Here is a 22137-nt window from a genome sequence, read left to right as displayed (position 1 = left end):
GTGGGCCCAATGGGCATCATGAGCATGTTTGAAGCAAAAGACAATAATCACATCCAACGGCACCAGTTCAGCTCAACTTTAGAATTCAGCAGTAATAGTACAGATGGCCTAAAGTACATCTGTGTGTATCTGTACATGTGCACACACCCATGTATATATATTTATCTATCTGTACAAACACTACATATGTATACACACTATCTATGTAAAATATAATATATGTATAATGCATATAAATTCTAACAAGTGTATTTGTGTTATCTTTAAAATAGAACAATTGTATCTTGAAGTGGTAAATGCAGAGAATTGGTTTTATTGTTGATCTGTGGATTTAATGATTTTTAGGTGAAAAGGATGTTTAAGTGTACAATTTCTTTTCTTAATTTAATATATTTATGTAAATGCATGCCTGAAATTTGGTTAGATTGACTGTGTTTTGTGTCTTTTAACGTGATCAAATGATTAAACTTTATCTTATGACTTGATGTACATGTGCTATTTTAAAATTCTTTTTTATTTTAGAATTTAAAACTTTTTTCTAAATATACAGACTGATTACATAAACACCAATTTTTAAATACTCTATAGACAAACTACTTCAAAATATTCTCATCTTTTGTCATTTTTCACGTTCTAATTTTAAAATTTTCTTCCAAAATATATGCCAATGTTAAGGGTCAGTTTCATTAGGCAGCCATGAAGATGTTACATTGATAAATTTGTTCTAGGTTGTAAGTCCCTTAAACCTCATCTTTTCAAGTAAGTAAGAATAAGTAACGAATGTAGAAGAGCAGTTAGGAACCCTGGGTGCCCAAATGGAAGGGAAGAAGCATATGGAGGGGGAGGGATATGAACGAAGGTGATTGCAGGTAGCCTAAAACTTTGCTTACCTCGCTATTGCTTCCAGTTAACCCTACCAGGAGTATTTTGACCCGTTACTTTGAGCACAAATTTAAAATCTGCGAATTTTTTTTTTTAGAGAAGCAAAATGTGTTCATCTAAGTCCCCTTTCTTCCTGGATAAATGCATCTCTTTGACTCGTTGAAATGAAAAACTCTCTCTCTGCAAGACATTATTTCTAAGAGAATAAAATGTGTTATAAAGTGTTTATTCAGTAAGTGTTCCTCAGCTCAGATTGCTCTTTAGAAGTTTTAAGTTAGACAAAATATCACCATGAAAAGAGCCCTCTAGCTCATGTTCACAGCAGCCCAGGAAACACCACAATTCTTTGTTTTTCTACCTTTCTGACTCCTAGAATGCATCCTTGTGGCTCAGCCCATGATCACCCTTTTGTTTCTTGTGTGTCTACTATTTTTTTGAATCCCTGATAGACCTATACCATTTCCTACATATGTGAAGAAAATAATAGTACATATATCCACTCTAGTGATGGAAGTGATTTCTTGCTCATCTCTCTGGGTTCCTTCACTCTCTCTTTTTTGGCTTCTCAGATCTGCCATCACCAGCATAATTCCCGCTTTAAATTCCCGCTGTGGTAAACACTTAAAGTGGCCTCCATTTCCCGTTTTTAGACGCTGATTGCCACGATTTTTTTTTTTTTAATTTTTAATTTTTTTTTTTTTTTGAGACAGAGTTTTGCTCTTTTTTTTTCTTTCTTTTTTCTTTCCAAGTCTTGCTCTGTTGCCAGGCGGGAGTGCAGTGGCACTATCTCAGCTCACTGCAACCTCTGCCTCCTGGGTTCAAGCGATTCTCCTGCCTCAGCCTCCCAAGTAACTGGGAGTACAGATGCCCACCACCACACCCAGGTAATTTTTGTATTTTTAGTAGAGACGGGGTTTCCCCATGTTGGCCAGGATGGTCTCGATCTCTTGACCTCATGACCCGCCCGCCTCGGCCACCCAAGTTTCTGAGATTACTGGCATGAGCCACCACGCCCAGTCAGAGTTTCACTCTTGTTGTGCAGGCCGGAGTGCAATGGCTCAATCTAGGCTCACTGCAACCTCCAACTCCTGGGTTCTGACTCAGCTTCCCAAGTAGATGAGATTACAGGCACCCACCACCACGCCTGGCTAATTTTTGTATTTTTAGTACAGTCAGGGTTTCACCATGTTGGCCAGGATGTTCTTGAACTCCTGACCTCAGGTGATCCACCAGCCTTGGCCTCCCAAAGTGCAGGGGTTACAGGCATGAACCACCATGCCCAGCTGATAGAAGTATTAATAAGAATGAGAGACCAGTGAGAAGAGAGATGATGTGGTAGAACTAAAAAGGGACATGATGACATCTTTAAGAGGGACATGATGAGATCTTTAAAAGGGCACATTAAGAAACCATTATCTTGGATCCCATGTGATCACAATGTTAGAGGGATCCTACTTCCAAACTTGGAATGTAAACCTTAAATTCCTAAGGCAGTGGAGAAGTGGAACCTTCACAGTTGTCACTAAAAGACTTCACAGCTCACACTGGTACTATCACAATTCTCAGCTGCCAAGTTCCCCAGGATTTTGACAGTTAATGTGACAGATATGTCTATAAAATCTCTCCTTTACACTCACTTTTTTAATAGAAAAGCTGAAACTAGTGTTCTATTTCCAACGGAAATGCAATTTAAAATACCAGCCACACTTAATATCTCTTCAGTAAAAAATAGTTTTTTCTATTGGGAGTTCTAAAGAGGACCCTCTGAAGATTAAATCTTATTATCATTCAAAGAAATGAGAGGATAAAAGAAAGGAAAACAATTTGGATAAAATATTTCTTCTACATTTTTATAATTTTCATGCAGTATTTTCTATGATTAAAATAAACAAACACTTTAAAAGGGAAAAGGAGGCGGGAGGGAGAGGGAGGTAGAAAGCTGGGTAGCTCCCAACTATAAAACTCAGTCTTCTTGGGACTATGCCAGCATCAGAAACTGCTTGAGCTCAGTCTTGTAATTTAATAAGATGTTGTCAGATCCTTTTGACATATTTATAGCCTTATAATTAAAACTCCTTGATGCAAAATCCATGTGCTTCATGTAAAGCAATTTCACTTATCGTAGACACTCTGTTCTATGATCTACAGCTACCAAAAGCAACACATGCCAGGTGTACTGGCAAGAGGCAAGAGCTCTGGCCTACGGCTGGGAGATGTGGATCCTGTACCCAAGTCTCCAACTAATTAGCTGGAAGCTACTGGATATATCTCTCACCGCACTGGGACTCAGCTTCCTTATATATAAAAGAACTCAGGTTCTCTCAGCTCTAACAAACAGGTATTACTATTAGGTAGTACTAATTTCATGATCTATGTGGATGGCAGATTTGAAACTGCAACTCTTACATAGGAATATATTAACTACTGCATTTCACGAATTTGTAGTGGTTACATAATCATAAAAGACACTCTCACTCATTTTCCTCTAATCTCCCAGCCTCCTCTTTGCCCTGGCTCTCCCACTCTTCTGTGGTTCTGGTGTGGCCTCCTCTTAGGTGTTCTCTGAATCTCTTTTTTCTGTTTCTTCCACCTGGTAGGTTCACTCTTGAACCCATTCATGTTTCCCACAGCTCTCACTCAAAATTTTTAAGACATTATCTGATCCATGTCCATCATTTCCTTTATGCTGAAGGAGTACATGTTACAGGGAAGCTGCTACTCTCTTCAGGGTCCTTAATGCTTGGTTTTGCAACTGTCACAAACATCATTATTGCCTCTTCCATGAATTATGTCCCCAAGAGAACTGCTGTAGGCACCCTACCTGACAGCATATTCTGGGCATGTAGAAGGGCAGAAATGCTCTGTTGATATCATCGAGAAGGCAGTCAATTCAAGACACAGAAGAAAGCATAACCAAGAATATTAGTCTTCTCAGGCTGCCATAACAAAATATCACACACTGGAAGGCTTAACAGAAATTTATTGCCTGGCAGTCCTGGAAGCAGGAAGTATAACATCAAAGTGTTGGCAGGCCTGGTTCCTTCTGAGGGATGTGAGGAAAGAATCTGTGCCAGGCCATCTTCTCCCTGTGTCTTTTCACATCACCTTCCCTCTACATGTGTCTCTGTGCCCACATTTCCCTTTTTATAAGGACATCAATCATACTGGATTCAGGCCTAAACTAATGATTTAACTTGATTACCTCTGTAAAGACCGTCTCTCCAAAAGGGTCACAGTGTAAGGTACTGGGGGTTTGGACTTCAACATATCAATCTGGGGAAGGGAGAGGGGGAGGGGACACAATTCACCACAGCACTGTGCCCCAGAAATGGCATCAGACTTCACGGAGGTCTCATTTTCATTGTCTGACACAGTGCTTCTCAAACTCCACAGTGCCTCATGTCACATGGGGACTTCACTAAAACACAGATTCTGATTTAGTACATCTGGGCTGGGGCCTCAGATGATCTCCAACAAACTCTGAGGTTATACTAATCCTGATGGTACACAGCCTTACTTTGAGGAGCAAGGATCTAATTCATGGTGGATAGGCTGTTTTAACTTCAAGGGCAGAATGGTAATGCTGGAAAAGACTTAATGAAAACATGACCTTCTGCCTCCAAAAAGGAAACAATGGTGTGGTTTCCATCTTAATTCCAGGCTTGTGCTTAGTTGGGTAGAATGTACACAACAGCACAGAGTCAATATTTGTGCTTAGCAGTCAGTCATCCTCGTGACACTGGGGATCCTTGCTGTGGTTACTACAACTGCTGTTCTTATTTTCAGCAATAACATTATAATCACACAAACAACTACAATATTTTAATGTATGCTGGAATTCATCTGTCTGTTTAAAACTGGGTTGCTAAAGTGATATGTACTATAAATAAAATATACATTAGTTTTACAGTGTGTAAATTATGCCAAGATAGTACATTGCAGTAACAGAAAACTGTGAAAGACTCTTGTTAAGAGAAAAAAAAAATGAAAGGAAATTATCACTATGAATAACTATACCTTAATGAAGATGTAGACCCTGAAAAACAAAGAAAATAAGCATTTGTGCTATATTGATTTTTTTCTTCCAATTTTATATAGACTTTATGTTTTAGAGCAATTTCAGGTTAATAGCAAAATTGAGAAGAAGGTACAGATATGTCTTGTATACCCTCTCCCCCCACATATGCATAACCTACCTCTCCTGTTATCAACATCCCCCACCCAAGAGGTACATTTGTTAAAATTGATGAACTTACATTGACACATCATAATCACTCAAAGTTCATGGTTTACCTTAGGGTTCACTCTTAGCTCTGTGATAAATGGATAATGACATGTACCTGCCGCTATGGTATCATACAGAGTAGTTTCACTGCCCTAAAAATCTTCTGTGCTGCACCTATTTATCCCTGTCTCTCCCCAAGCCCTGCCAACCACTGATCTCTTTAACTGCCTTTATAGTTTGTCTTTTCCTGAATGTCATATAGTTGGAATCATACACTGTGTAGCCTTTTCAGAATGTCTTTTTTGTGGAAAGAGCCAGGTGATATTTGTACTGGAAGTTGGTTGGGTTACAGAAAAGAAACTTTGAGTTTAGGGATCCCAAATCTTTTATAATGGACAGTAGGCAAACCTGCCTGATCTTTGCATTAGAGGGAGAAGCTATCACTATCTTTCAAGGCTGGTTGTTATATAAGCATCCTTTAAAAGTTAGTTCAGAAGAAATATATTCAAAGCTTCTGCTTACAGGATACACAGAAACAAAAAAGGTCCTGGAGAATTGTCTCCCCGTAAGTACTTTACATATATTGATTCTTGGAACCTTCTCAACAACATGAGATAGGTACTCTTATGCCATTTTATAGATTAAGAAATGGGACCCAAAGTTCCCACAGCTATTCAATGGTAGAGTGAGGATTTGAACCCAGCAAGAGGGTTCTGGAGCAGCACTGTCCCACAGAAATATGTGAACTACATATATCATTTTAAATTTTCTAGTAGCCACGTTTTAAAAGCAAAAATAAACAAATAAAACTAATTTCAACAATATATTTTGTATAACTCAATGCACTGAGAATATTATTTCAATATGTAATCAATATCAAGACTATTCATAAAATATGTTAACGCTGCTATAGTGTCTTTGGAAGCCAGTGTGTATTCTACATGTATAGCACATCTCAATTCAGACACAAAATTTTCATCAAAAATACTTGATCTGTTTAATAAAGTTTGCATGAAACTTAGAGCTGAAAAAGTAGATTAACAAGCCCAAGTTGTTCCAAACACACTTAAAAGCTTTCTAATGACTGAATTGAGTATCACTTTTTAAAGTTAAAGTAATTAAAATTAAACTACTTAAAAACTCATGTAAACATTGAGTTTTTCAGTCATAGTAGCCACATTTCAGTTACTCAAAAGCCATATATGGCTAGTGGCTCTTGTATTAGACAGAAAACTCTAGAACATGGGCACATAATCACTGTGTTCTCACTTACAAAGAAAGTGCATTAAAAACATAGGGAATTTTAATTTAATTTTTTTTCTTCTATTTTCATTGTTCAATGAAGTCACAGTTGTTACTTTAATCTGGCTGCCCTGACAGATTATTGACAGAAGTCAAGAGAAGCCAGTGCAGAATGGCTGTAGAGTAGTTGAAATCCATTATCAGAGCCCAGTCTCATAGTCAGACAGACCTGGTCTGATCCACACTCTGTCAGGTCTTGCCTTTTCTCAGCTGTGTGACCACAAACATATATCCTTAACTTCCTTAATCCTAATTTCTTTATCTTTAAAGTTGAACAATAATAGCACATCTGAAGATAAAATAAGGTGATTCATTTAAAGGACCTGACACGGTGTTTGGCATATAATTTGTACTAAATAAATGTCAATTGTTATTCGGTAGCTAGAGTAAATTTGACACAAAAGACCAAACATATTTGAGAGTAGATAATTTTGAGATACCAATTTGTTTCCCAAAGAAAGTGCTTGCTCATTGGCTATTCAGCCCAGTGTTACCCTCTAGTGCCAAAAACCTTGAACAGCAAGCATCACCAACCAAAACACCAGAACAGCAAATCTCTGAAAAGATGTGTCCATTTATTCAACCTCAGATGCTGTTAATTAGCACACCATCTTCTAAGGCCCATTCTTCTCAAGTTTTAATGTTCTTTCTTACCAGTTATCTGAGGATCTTGTTAACATCTTAGTGAATCTTGTGACTCACTAAGAATGTAGTGGAGCCCAGTAATCTGCATTTCTCAAAGGTCTCAGGTCATTCCAATGCTGCTGCTCCACAGATCCTCCCTGAGCAGCAAAAGTTTAGATAATTCTATTAATCCTTCAAACTCTTTTGAAAGTAACCACCACCAAACTGTTAGAATAAGGAATTACAGGATTAAGCAAAAAGTTATCTTCTTTCTCCTACAGACATGTGCAAGAGGAAAAGCGCTAAATTTATACTAAAGCTGAAGTACACCTGAAGTTTAAGGATTATTTCAGCTTGCGTTCTTCCCAGGAAAGTGCCTCAGCAAGACAATAGTGGGGTGGATGGGTCAGTATGGCAATTCTTACATTCTTTTGACCTCAGAATGTAATTCAAGATCATCTGCTAGATTGGAAATTAATGTTGAGTACAAGTTAATCTGTGTTCATAATTTGAGGTCCGAGGTACTCTGGACTAGATAACAACATGGTGGCAATATCCTAAACCAGCAGTGGAAACTGAGTCTCAGTAGCTACTAATTAGTAGTTGTTCTAATGTCTCATAGTCAAAACTTTGGAAGAAAATATCATCTGTGTTTTATTTCATATTTGATAAAATGGATGAAAAGATAATTGACATGTTTCCGCAAACTTCAAATGAGATAATGTGGTGAAATTTCTTTGAAACTATTGTCCCATAGATACAGATACAATTCATTAGAAGTCTAACAGAGCAAACTGGCCTTGTATCTTCTTGGCATAATGGACAATATTGATTGTTTCTGGTAAGAATAAAAGAAGAAGGGGAATTTGAAGTTTATTTAAATTTTTTCATCCATTTAAAAACACTAATTAAGGTCACAAAGACTTAATTGCTCCAAATTTCTGGGTATTTATGTGGCCTCCCACAATGAGACTGCCAAATTAATGACAATATTTATTTTTATGTTGTTTTCAAACATTTGTTTCTGATTATGAGTTTAATATACAACAATGCAGTCATGCTTTGTTGGTAAGTTTGCCCATTATCTAGCTGAACTTATTACCTTACTGATTTTGCTAAAAACAAAGTCCACAGAGTTTTTCAAATGCATGCTGAACATCAAACACAGCAGTCATGTGGAAGGTCTATTGCACTTTTCTCACAAAGCATTATCATATTCTAGATATGAACTCACATTTTCACCTACTTTCAACATTCCCCTGCCCTCCATGGATATACACGGAGACAGGTCTCCCTACTTCCTTATTTCATTGTAAGAAATTTCTTTATGTGTTTCTGTTGGCTTCTCAGAAGCTTGCTAAAGTATTTCAATTCCACTTGTTTTGACGTAGCATCTCATATTAATGTGCTTCCCCTAATTGACTATCTCATTTACAATATTAGATTTTTAAAAAAGTATTCATATTAATGTGCTATAGTCATTACAAATGTAAAGGGAAAAAGTGTACTTGATTCCCAGAGTTTGTAGAAAAGCAAAGCCAAATAAATGCAGCCCTGTATATCTATAATGAAAAAAAAATCAAGGTAGAAAAGAGAAAGGTAAGAAAGGAGGGGAAATTGAGAGAGAAAAAGCAAAGGAAGGAATGAAAGAAAGTAGAAAGAAAGAGAAAGAAAAAAAAAGAAGGTACGAAAAGAGGGAGGAAGATAGGAAGAAAATTTGAAGGTTTCTTTCCCATATATCATACTGTCTTTTTTAATTTACACAACAAAACCCAAGAGGGCCTTGAATAGTCTTCAGCAATCCACCAATCAATTGATATATAATTATCTAAGACAAGTCTAAGCCCTATTGGAAAGACAAAAGTATAGAAAGAAGGTTCTTCATTCTCATAACACTTAAACTCTGGGGGGAAAAAGCAACAACAATCTAAATACAAAAAGATAACACTCTTAGTGCCTAAAAGTAGTTATCAAGCAAACCAAACCTTTTTTCTTACATGTAGTCTACTGTGGTTACTTAGCTAAGGCCTATGTTTGGGTCCTGGGTCAAGAGATGTGGGTGAGATCTTACCTGTGTCACAATTAAGATTCCAGGTGAATTGGTGCAATTAACGAAGAAAAGAAGAAAGAAGATTCAAAAAAGTTCAACTAGAAGTGAAAATGGAGACATTACAACCAACACCACAGAAATACAAAAGATCACTATGAACACCTCTACGCACACAAACTACAAAATCTAGCAGAAATTGAGAAATTGGAAACATACAACCCTTCCAGCTTGAATCAGGAAGAAACAAAAATTCTGAACAGGCCTATAACAAGCAGTGAAATCAAATCAGTAATAATAATTAAAAAAAAAAATTGTCAACAACCAAAAAAAAGCCCAGGGTCAGAAGGATTCACAGCTGAATTCTACCAGACATTTGAAGACAAATTGGTACCAATCCTACTGAAACTATTCCAAAAGATTGAGAAAGAGGGAATCCTCCTTAACTCTTTCTATGAAGCCAATATCACCCTGATACTGAAGCCAGGAAAGGACATAACAAAAAAAAGAAAACTAAAGACCAGTAACCTTGGTGAATATAAATGCAAAAACCCTCAACAAAATATGAGTAAACTGAATCCAACAGCGCATCAAAAGATAATTCACCATGATCAAGTAGATTTTATCCCAAGGATGCAGGGATGACTCAACATATGCCATTCAATAACTGTGACTCAGCACATTAACAGAATTAAAACAAAACAATAACTATATGATCATCTCAATAAATGCAGGCAACTATTTGTTAAAATCCAGCATCCCTTCAACAAATTAGGCATAGAAATAGCATACCTCAAAATAATTAAAGCTGTATATGACAAACCCACAGCCAACATTATACCGAGTGGGGAAAGTTGAAAGCATTTCCCCTAAAAGCTGGAACAAGAAACGATGCCTACTTTCATCACTTTTATTCAACATAGAGGAAGTCTAGCCAGAGCAATCAGGAAAGAGAAAGAAATAAAAGGCATCCCAATTGGAAAGAAGAAGTCAAGTTATCTTCGTTTTCTGATGAGATGATCAAATACCTAGAAAAACTCCTCCAAAAGACTCTTAGATCTGATAAATAAATTCAGTAAAGTCTCTGGTTACAAAATCAATGCACACAAATCAGTAGCACTGCTATACACCAACAATGATTGAGCTGAGAATCAAATCAAGAATTCAATCCCTTTTACAACACCCTCAAAAAAAAAAATACCTAGGAATATGCTTAACCAAGGAAGTAAAAGATCTCTATAAGAAGAACTAAAAACACTGCTGAAAGAAATCATATATAACACAGAAAAATGGAAATACATCTCATGCTCTGGATTAAAATAATATGAAAATGACCATACTGCCCAAACCAATCTACAGATTCAATGCAATTCCTATCAAAATACTAACATCATTTTTCACAGAATTAGAATAACAATCCTAAAATTCATATGGAATTTAAAAGAGCCCAAATAGGCAAAGCAATCCTACACAAAAATAACAAATCTGGAGTATCACATTACCCAACTTCAAATTATACTACCAGGCTACAGTAACCAAAACAGCATGGTACTGGTATAAAGGCAGATCTATAGACCAATGAAACAGAATAGAGAACCCATAAATAAAGCCAAATACTTACAACCAACTGATCTTTGACAAAGCATTCCACAACATAAATTGGGGAAAGGACACCCTGTTCAATAATTGGTGCTGGGAAAACTGGATAGCCACATATAGAAGAATGAAACTGGATCCCTATCTCTCATCACATACAAAAATGAGCTTAATATAGATTAAAAACTTAAATCTAAGACCAGAAACCAAAAAAAAAAATACCACTAAAAGAAAACATAGAAAAACTTTTCTGGACATTGACTTAGGCAAAAAATTTATGACTAATACCCCAAAAGCAAATGCAACAAAAACAAAAACAAGGCCAGGTGCAGTGGCAGACGCCTGTAATCCCAGCACTTTGGGATGCTGGAACGGGTGGATCACAAGGTCAGGAGATCGAGACCATCCTGGATAACACGGTGAAACCCCATCTCTACTAAAAAAAAAAAAAATACAAGAAATTAACCAGGCATAGTGGTGGGTGCCTGTAGTCCCAGCTACTTGCGAGGCTGAGGCAGGAGAATGGCATGAACCCAGGAAGCGGAGCTTGCAGCTAGCCAAGATCGTGCCACTGCACTCCAACCAGCCTGGGTGACACAGCAAGACTCCATCTCAAAAAAATAATAATAAAATAAAAATAAAAATGAATAAATAAATAAATAAGTGGGACCTAATTAAACTAAAAAGCTTCTGCACAGTGAAAGAAATAATCATCAGAGTAAACCAACAGCCTAAAGAATGGGAGAAAATATTTTCAAATTATACATCTGACAAAGATCCCTAACTTAATATCCAGAATCTACAAAAAACTCAAATCAGCAAGAAAAAAAAATAATAATCCCATGAAAAATTAGCAAATTACAAGAATAGACATTTCTCAAAACAAGACATATAGATGGCAGATAAACATGACAAAATGCTCAACATCATTAATCTTCAGAGAAATGCAAATTGAAACCACAATGAGATACCACCTTACTCTAGCCAGAATGACCATTATTTAAAAAAGTCATAAAACAATAAATGTTGGTGTGGATGTGGTGAAAGGGGAACATGTATGTACTGCTGGTAGAAATGTAAATTATTACAAACTCCATGGAAAACGGTATGGAGATTTCTCAAAGAAGGAAAAGTAGATCTATCATTTGATCCAGCAATCCCACTACTGGGTATCTACCCAGAGGAAAATAAGTCATTGTATTTAAAGGACACCTGTACATGTATATTTATCACAGCACAATTCACAATTGCAAAGATATGGTACCAATCTAAGTGCACATCAACTGATGAGTAGAAAAAGAAAACGTAGTATACACTGTGGAACACTATTAGCCATTAAGAAAGGGTAAAATAATGTCTTTTGCAGCAATTTGGGTGGAGCTGGTGGCCATTGCTTTAAGTAAAGTAACCCAGGAATGAAAAACCAAGTATTGTATGTTCTCACTTGTAAGTGGGAGCTAAGCTACAGGTACGCAAAGGCATACAGAGTGGTATAATGACACTGGAGACTCAGAAGGGGGGAAGATGAAGGTGGGGTGAGAAAAGAAAAACTACCTATATGCTACAATGTACACTACTCAAGTAATGGGTGCATTACTTAGACTTAACCACTATACAATTCATCCATGTAACCAGAAATCACTTGTACCCCAAAAGCTAGGGGTTCATTGTCACATGCCAGGAAAATTTAGGACACAGAAAAATACGAGGAGTTTAGGAGTGGAGGTTTAATAGGTAGAAGAGAAGAGAAAGAGAAACAGCTTCCTCCATAGAGGAAGGGGTCTCCAAGCGGAAAAGAACCACAGACCTCAAATGCGTCAGGCCTTATAGTCCAGTTTGAGTAGGAAGTTGTCTGATTTAGGTAGGGCTCACAGATTAGTTCAATCAAGTATAACGTTTACATTGCATGTGGGGAAGGCTGGTTGCCCCACCCTAATCTTCTTGTGCAAATGGGTTTTCCAGTTGATCAGCCCCATCTTGTCTGCTTCTTACCATACACATGGCTGGCAGAGAAGGGAAGATGAAACCACCATCTTGAACATGTCTAGTCCCTAGTTCCTGCCAGCATTCACCTGTGCCATCTCTCAGCTTCCTTGTCTATGTCTGCAGCTCAACTTTCCAGGTTGCTTTCTGTTAGAAAATGATTTGGGACTGCTTTTCATTAAAAAGAAAAGCCATACTGAGGACTCCTATACCCTTACTATCTGCCCAAGTTCCTCTTAACTCCTGTATCACAAGATTGCTCTCTCTCACCACTCCTATTCAACATAGTACTAGAAGCTCTGACCAGAGCAATTAGGCAATAGAAAGAAATAAAAGACATCACTAAATAGGAAGAGAGTAAGTAAAAATATCCCTGTTTGCAGTAGATATGACTCCATACCTAGAAGACCCCGTGGTCTCTGCCCAAAAGCTACTTGATCTGATACACAACTTCAGCAAGGTTTCAGGCTACAAAATTAATGTATGAGAATCAGTAGTATTTCTGTACACCAACAACATCCAAACTGAGAGTCAGATCAAGAATGCAATCCCATTCACAATAGATTAAAAGAATGAATTCCCACTCAAAAAAGAATAAAATATCTAGGAATACAGTTAACCAGGCAGGTAAAAGATCTCTATAATGAGAATTACAAAAGACTGCTCAAAGAAATCAGATATGACACAAACGAAAAGAAAAACATTCCATGCTCAGGGATAGAAAGAATCAACATTGTTAAAATGGCCACACCAACCAAAGCAACTTGTAGATTCAACACTATTTTTACTACTATCAAACTACCAATGACATTCTTTACAGAATTAGAAAAAACTATTGTAAAATTCATATGGAACCAAAAAAGAGCCCTAGTAGCCAAGGCAAGCCAAAGAAAAAGAACAAAGCTGGAAGTATCATGCTACCTTACTTCAAAGTATACTACAGAGCTACCATAAACAAAACAGCATAGTTTTGGCACAAAAATAGACACATAGACAAGTGTAACAAGATAGAGATCCCAGAAATAATGCTGCACACCTACAACTAAATGATCTTCAACAAACCTGACAAAAACAACCAATGAGGAAAGGACACCCTACTCAACAAATGTTGCTGGAATAACTGGCTGCCAATATGCAGATGATTGAAGTGGACCCCTTCTTTACACCATATACAAAAATTAACTCAAGATGGATTAAAGACTTAAATGTAAAATCTAAAACTATAAAAACTCTGGAAGGTAACCTAGGAAATACTACTCTGGATGTAGGGCCTGGCAAAGATTTCACAATGAAGATGCCAAAAGCAATTGCAAAAAAAAATAATAATAATAAGACAAGTGGAACCTAATTAAAGTGCTTCTGCACAACAAAGAAAACTATCAACAGAGTAGACAGCCTATAGAATGGGAGAAAAATTTTGCAAACTATGCATCCGAAAAATTTCTAATATCTGGAAACTATAAGAAACTTAAACAAATGAACAAGAAAAATACAAATAACCCCATTAAAAAGTAGGCAAAGGACATGAACAGATACTTTTCAAAAGAAAACATACGTGTGGACAACAGGCATATGAAAAAATGCCCAACATCACTGAGCATTAGAGAAATCCACATCAAAACCACAATGAGATACCATCTGACACCAGTCAAAATGGCTATTACTAAAAAGAAAAGAAAACAAAACAAACAAACAAAAAAAACAGATGCTGGCAAAGTTTCAGAGAAAAGAGAATGCTTGCTTATACACTGCTGGTGGGAATATAAATTAGTTCAGCTATTGTGGAAAGCAGTTTGGAGATTTCTCAAAGAACTCAAAGTGAGTTATCAGCCCAGCAATCCCATTATTAGGTATACACCCAAAAGAATATAAATCATTCTATCAAAAAGATACATGCACACGTATGTTCATTGCAGCATTATTTGCAATAGTAAAGACATAGAATCAACCTAACTGCCTATAAATGGTAGACTAGATAAATAAAATGTGGTATGTGTAAACAATGGAATATTACACTGCCATAAAAAAGAATGAGACCATATCTTGTGCAGCAACATGGATGGAGATGGAGGTTGTTATCCCTAGCAAACTAACTCAGGAATAGAAAATCAAACACCCCATCTTCTCACTTATAAGTAGGAACCAAACATTGAGTACCCATGAACACAAAGAAAGAAAAGACACATGGACCTACTTAAGAGTAGAGAGAGGGAGGATGGTGTCGATTAAAACACACGCGCGCGCGCGCACACACACACTTATTGAGTATTATGCTCATCACCTGGGTGGTGAAATAATTTGTACACCAAACCTCTGTGACACACAGTTAACCTATATAACAAAACTGCACAGGTACACCTAAGGGAATCTAAAATAAAAGTTAAAAGTAACGAGAAGCTTCCTAAAAGTAATAATAATAAAATCAAATCACATTAAACTTTTTTAAAAAGTTGTTTACACTATACTGTAGTATATTATGTATGAAATAGCATTTTGTCTAAAAAACAATATATCTACCTCATTAAAAATACTTTATTGCTTAAAAAAAATGCTAACAATCAACTGAGTCTTCAGCAAGTCATAATCTTTTTGCTGGTGTAGGGTTTTGCCTCTGTGTTGATGGCTGCTGACTGACCAGGGTAGCTGTTGCTGAATTTTGGAGCTGCTGTGGAAGTTTCTTAAAATAGGACAACAATGAATTTTGCTTCATTGATTGATACTTTCTTTCATGAAAGGTTTCTCTGTAGCATGCAATGCGTTTGATAGCATTTTACCCGCAGTAGTTCTTTCATAATTGGAATCAATCCTCTCCAACCCTGCTGCTGCTTTATCAACTATACCGATGTAATATTCTAAATCATTTGTTGTCATTTCAACAATATTGACAGCATCTTTTCCAGGAGTGGATTTCATCTCAAGAAACCACTTTCTTTGCTCTTTCATAAGGAAACAGCTCCTCATACAGTCAAGTTTTACCATGAGATTGCAGTAATTCAGTCACACCTTCAGGCTCCATTTCTAATTCTATTTCTCTTGCTATTTCTACCATAACTGCAGTTACTTCCTCCAGTGAAGTCTTGGGCCCCTCAAAGTCATCCAGGAGGTTTGAAATTAATTTTTCCAGCAGTCCTACTAATGTTGATATTTTGACTTCCTCCCATGAATCATGAATGTTCGTAATGACATTTAAATGGTGGGTCCTTTCTAAAAGGTTTTCCATTTACCTTCCCCAGATCCATCAGAGAAATTGTTATCTGTAGTAGCTATAGCCTAATGAAATGTATTTTTAAAATAATAAGATTTTAAAGTTTAAATGACTCTCTGATTCATGGGCTGCAGAATAGATGGTGTGATAACATACGTGAAAATACCATTAGCCTCCTTGAACATTTCCGTCAGAGCTCTTGGGTGACCAGGTACAAGTGTCAATGAGCAGTAATATTTTGAAAGAAATCCTTTTGCTAAGCAGTAGATCTCAAAACTGGGTTTAAAATATTCAGGAAACCATGCTGTAAACAGATGTGCTGTCATCCAGGTTGTTTTTATTCCATTGGAAGAGCACATGCAGAGTAGATTTAGCATAATTCTTAAGGGCCCTCAGATTTGGGAAATGGTGAATGAGCATTGGCTTTAAGTCATGAGCTTCATTCACCCCTAACAAGAGAATCAATCTGTCCTTTGAAACTTTGAAGCCAGGCATTGATTTCTCCTCTCTAGCTATGAAAGTCCTAGATGACATCTTCTTCCAATAGAAGGCTGTCTTGTCCACAGTGAAAATCTGATTTTTATTGTAACCACCTTCATCAGTTATCTTAGCTAGATTTTCTGGATACCTTGCTGCATCTTCTCCAACAGCACTTGCTACTTTATCTCATACTTTCATATTATGCAGAGAACTTCTTTCCTTAAACCTCATGAAGCAACCTCTGCTAGCTTCCAACTTTTATTCTGAAACTTCCTCACCTTTCTCAGCCCTTATAGCCCTGAAGAGAGTTGGGCCTTGCTCTAGATTAGGCTTTAGCTGAAGGGAATGCTGTGGCTGGTTTGACCTTCTATCCAGGCCACTAAAATTCTCTCATTATCAGCAATAAGGTTGTTTCCCTTTCTTATCATTTGTGTGTTCACTGGAGTAGTACTTTTCATTTCCTTCAAGAACTTTCTTTTTGCATCCACAACTTGGCTAAATGTTTGGTGCAAGAAGCTTAGCTTTCAGCCAATCTCAGCTTTCAACATGCCTTCCTCACTAAGCTTAATCCCTTTAGCTTTTATTTAAATAAGAGATATGTGATTCTTTTTATTTTTCTTTTTTTTCATTTGAACACTTAGAGATAATTGTAGGGTTGCTAACTGGCCTAACTTCAATATTATTATGTCTCAGGGAATAGAGAGGCCTGAGGAAAGGAAGACAGGTAGGGGAACAGCAAGTTGATGAGCAGTCAAAATTCACACATTTATTAAGTTCACTATCCTACACGGACATGCTTCGCGGTGCCCCAGAACAATTACAATAGTAACCTCAAAGATTACTGATTACAAGTCACCATAAGGGACACAATAATAATAATAATAAAGTTTGAAGTATTGCAAGAATTGCCAAAATGTGACATAGACACCAGTTAGGCACATGCTGTTGGAAAACTGGTCCCAATAAACTTGCTTGACACAGAGTTGCTGCAAAATCTCAATGTGTAAAAAAATACATCTGTGAAGATCAATAAAGCAAAGTACAATAAAATGAGGCATGTCTATACCCAGATTCAAAAAAGTTTATTTTTAGGCAGGTAGCCTGGGCCAAAAACAGTATGACATTGTCATACTGCTCCAAACAGGATGTATTCATTTAACTTCCCATAAAGTTAAAATCTCTAATAAGATATATGTGACTATTGCCACAGACATACATAGCTTCTCAAAATCAGTACCTCATACTATTGGAGTTACTTCATGATCAAATTTGCTTCTATACTCATTATGGAAAAAAAAACCCAGCAGTGCTAGTATTTTTAAGATATATTAATCTAAAAACCACCGTGTGAAGATACATCATTATTATTCCTTAGGAAGACAATCAAATGCATTTTGCACAGCATCCGTAAGAGTGGTTCATGAGGATCCGCAAGCAGAATTTTTAATGTTCACTTGGATAACTTTGTCTAGGTCTTTTTCACCTCAATTCCACTTGTCCCCAAATGCCTTTCCAGGTAATTTAATAAAACATGTGAGTCATAAGGAATAAACAGTTGAGCTAATTGAAGGGGGGAAAAGGGAGCAAAAAAATCCCACAAAGTAGTTCCTTATCCAGACCTGAACATTTATATGCACACATAATCACTGGCCAAATGTTTCACTATCTGGCTAGGTAAAACGTGGTCCAATGTTCATTGAATTATGTATCTATAGCGGAGAATTCCTGTGACATACTCATTGCCCTGTATTGGAGAACTTAGAGTGCTTCTGGAAAAACTAGACTGGGCAGAAGAAGAGCAGAGGAAAGGAAGGTACTTACTAGCAGATGTTGCATCTCTAGGAAGTGGGTCTGGAAATGGAACAGAATAGAGAACCCAGAAATGAGACTGCACACCTACAACTATCTGATCTTCAATGAACCTGACAAAAACAAGCAATGGCAAAAAGATTCCCTATTTAATGAATGGTGCTGAGATAATTGGCTAGTCATATGCAGACGATTGAAATTGGACCCCTTCCTTACACTGTATACAAAAAATAACTCAAGATGGATTAAAGACTTAAGTGTAAAACCCCAAACTTTAAAAACTCTAGGAAACAACCTGGGCGATATCATTCAGGACATAAACACTAAAAAAGATTTCATAAGGAAGATTCCAAAAGCAATTTAACCAAAGCAAAAATTGACACATGGGATCAAATTAAACTAAAGAGCTTCTGCACAGCAAAAGAAACTATCAACAGAGTAAACAGAAAAACCTACAGAATGGGAGAAAATTTTTGCAAACTATGCATCCAACAAAGGTCTAATATCCAGTATCTATAAGGAACTTAAATAAATTTACAAGAAAAAAATACAAACAACCTAACTGAAAAGTGGACAAAGGACATGAATAGATACTTTTCAAAAGAAGATACACAGGCAGCCAACAATCAAATGAAAAAAAAATCAATATCACTCATCATTAGAGAAATGCAAATCAAAACCACGATGAGGGCCGGGCGCAGTGGCTCAAGCCTGTAATCCCAGCACTTTGGGAGGCCGAGGCGGGCGGATCGCAAGGTCAGGAGATCGAGACCACAGTGAAACCCCGTCTCTACTAAAAATACAAAAAATTAGCCGGGCGCGGTGGCGGGCGCCTGTAGTCCTAGCTACTCAGGAGGCTGAGGCAGGAGAATGGCGTGAACCCAGGAGGCGGAGCTTGCAGTGAGCCGAGATCGCGCCACTGCACTCCAGCCTGGGCAACAGCGTGAGACTCCGTCTCAAAAAAAAAAAAAAAAAAAAAAAAACCACTATGAGATACCACCTCACACCAATCAGAATGGCTGTTATTAAAAACTCAAACAATGACAGATGCTGGTAAAATTATGGAGAAAAAGGAACGTTTATACATTGTTAGTGGGAGTGTAAATTAGTTCATCCATTGTGGAAGACAGTGTGGCAATTCCTCAAAGTCCTAAAGATGGAAATATCATTCAACCCAGCAATCCCATTACTGGGTATATACCCAAAGGAATATAAATCTTTCTATCATGAAGACACATGCACACATATGTTCCTTGCAGTACTATTCACAATAATGAAGACATGGAATTAACCTAAATGCCCATCAGTGATAGACTGGATAAAGAAAATGTGATACATATACACAATGGAATACTATGCAGCCATAAAAAAGAACAAGATCATGTCCTTTTCAGGAACACGGATGCCGCTGGAGGCCATTATCCTTAGCAAACTAACGCAGAAACAACAACAACAACAAAAACAAATGCCACATGCTCTCACTTATAAGTGGGAGCTAAATGTTGAGAACACATGGACACATAGAGGGAAACAACATACACTGGGGCCTTTTGGAGGGTGAAGGGTGAGAGGAGGGAGATGATCAGGAAAAATAACTAATGGGTACTAGGCCTAATACCTAATACCTGGGTGATGAAGTAATCTGTACAATGAACCCCCGTGGCACATGACACAAGTTTACCTGTAACAAAACTGAACATGTATCCATGAACTTAAAATAAAAATTGAAAAAAAAAAGAAGTGGATATGAGTTGTGGGTTTCTAGAACAAGAAGGCCAAAGAGCAGAGGAAAAGCCTCAGAATGTGTGTGTCTTTTAAATAAAAGCTTAAAAGCATTGGACAAATGTCAGCTTAAAAGGAAGAAGAGATAAGGAAAATTTCTTATTGCTGTTACATAGTTATTACTCCAGCCTTCAGAAAGTGTATGGACCAAGGAGGGGAAAGGCTATTTCTTTTCTTTCTTTTTTCTTTCTTTTCTTTTTTTTTTTTTTTTTGAGACAGAGTCTCACTCTGTTGCCCAGGCTGGAGTGCAGTGGCATGATCTCGGCTCATTGCAACCTCCGCCTCTCAGATTCAAGCAATTCTCCTGCCTCAGCCTCCTGAGTAGCTGGGACTACAGGTGCATACTGCCACGCCCAGCTAATTTTTTTGTATTTTAGTAGAGACAGGGTTTCACCATGTTGCCCAGGCTGGTCGCGAACTCCCGAGCTCAGGCAATCTGCCTGTCTTGGCCTCCCGAAGTGCTGGGATTACAGGCATGAGTCACTGTGCCCAGCCATGAAAGGCTGTTTCAAAATTAATGTGTTTTAGTTCCATAAAAGAATTGAGTTGAAGAATCAATTAATCCTGGCATTTGGGCATTCATTCAATATTCCACTAAACCACAATTGCACACACACTTTGGGCTAGTGGTATAGGAATAACCAAGATAGGCAAGGCTCCAGGCCTCAGAGAGTATACATTCTAAGGAGGGAGGCCTATTAGAGAAATTAATGATAAACAATACCTACATATTGCAATAAATGACACTGTGGCAGATCACATTTTCCAAGGTTGGATGCAACAAGGTCTCTCATCCCACATGTTTCCTGGAATGATTCCCTATGAAGACATGGAGTCTTATTCCTCTATTCTTGAATCTGGGCCAATAAAAAAGAAATGATGCTAAGTGACTATCAAGGCTAGGTCATAAAAGACGATGAAACTCGCACCTTGCTCACAGGAACAGTTGGCTCTTGAAGGCTTTGGCCACCATGTAAGCAGTTTAACTACCCTAAGGCTACTATGCTGTGAAAAAGCTAAAACTAGCTCCACTGGGGAAACCATGAGATTACATGAAGGTCATGTTCAGCCTGACCCAGCCACAACAGCCTTGCGCTGTCTCAGCTCCAGTCACCCACTGACTGCGATGGCACAAAAGACCTAGAGCAGAGGCTGCCACACTAAGTATTTCTCCAATTTCTGTCCTGAGAAAACTATGAAAATGATCAAATTATTGCTTTTGCTTTAACTCACTAAGGTTTGTAGTGATTTGTTGCATAGTAATTGATGAACAGAATAGTTATGAAGGAAATGAATGGGGTGATGACAAAGACAGTAACTGGAAATGAGAGCTACTCTAAACAGGGAGACCACAGAAATTCCATCTCAGGAGGAGGATGTGAGGAGTTTGTGGGGGAACATCTGAGGGAGAAGTAAAATCAAGACCTGGAGGGAGAAACAGACTGGTCCTGGCCATCAGAATGGCTGAAATATCGGAAGCAAAGGAAAGAATCGAGTTGGAGATGTAGGTAGGAGACAATTATGCAAGGACTTATAGGGTGAATAAGAAGTTTGCGTTTCGTTTTAAGTGCATCGGAAAGCACTTGGGAGAGTTGAAACCACTAACATGCACCAGTGCGTACCCACTAAGCCAGCTGCATTGGTTCCAAGGCTTTCCCTCCTTTCCACAACTTCCTCGGTGGATGATCAGTAATCCAAATAAGGGGCTTATGTGTTTACTGGAAACTAAAATGGAGTGAGTGACATAAAGAAACAGTACAGCCACAGCCCCAATCACCACTTTCTGTTCACACTTCTGTGGCCCATGTGTCCTACACCTCAGTGATTGGCATCCTATTCTTTACAAGGTTTCCTAGTGACCAAGACATCTGGTCCTGAATTCTCTCAACCTTGCACTCTGTTTTGGTATTTATTTTAATGTTCACACTTATTTCCCCTCTAAAGAGCTTTATTTTTGTAATTCTTCACAAACCCCAACACTGAGTATGTACTTGTTGAATTAATGCCTTGCTAGAATAATGAAAAACAATAAAAGAGATATAACAAATGTTTAATATCGTAGAAAAATCAGCACGTTGAGTAAACTGTAATCTTCAAACCCTGTCCTTATGTATATCATGATGAGTCCTTCTAGGTGAAGTCTCTGTGTCCTGGGCCTTCAATAAATCTTCCCTGGTTGCTGAGGTTTGTGGAGTCTATTTT

The 22137-nt window shown here is 37.6% G+C and overlaps 1 long non-coding RNA gene across 1 annotated transcript in view; it reads right to left on the bottom strand.

Moving 5' to 3' along the window:
- Positions 1-22137, bottom strand: part of LOC139362316 (uncharacterized) — an 84619-nt gene that overhangs the window by 6767 nt on the left and 55715 nt on the right. The window lies entirely within an intron of this gene.

Source organism: Macaca nemestrina, chromosome 3 (genome assembly GCF_043159975.1).
Source record: "Macaca nemestrina isolate mMacNem1 chromosome 3, mMacNem.hap1, whole genome shotgun sequence".
Taxonomy (NCBI): domain Eukaryota; kingdom Metazoa; phylum Chordata; class Mammalia; order Primates; family Cercopithecidae; genus Macaca; species Macaca nemestrina.
The sequence above is the reverse complement of the archived record's forward strand: the minus strand, read 5'-3'. Positions and strand labels throughout refer to the sequence as shown.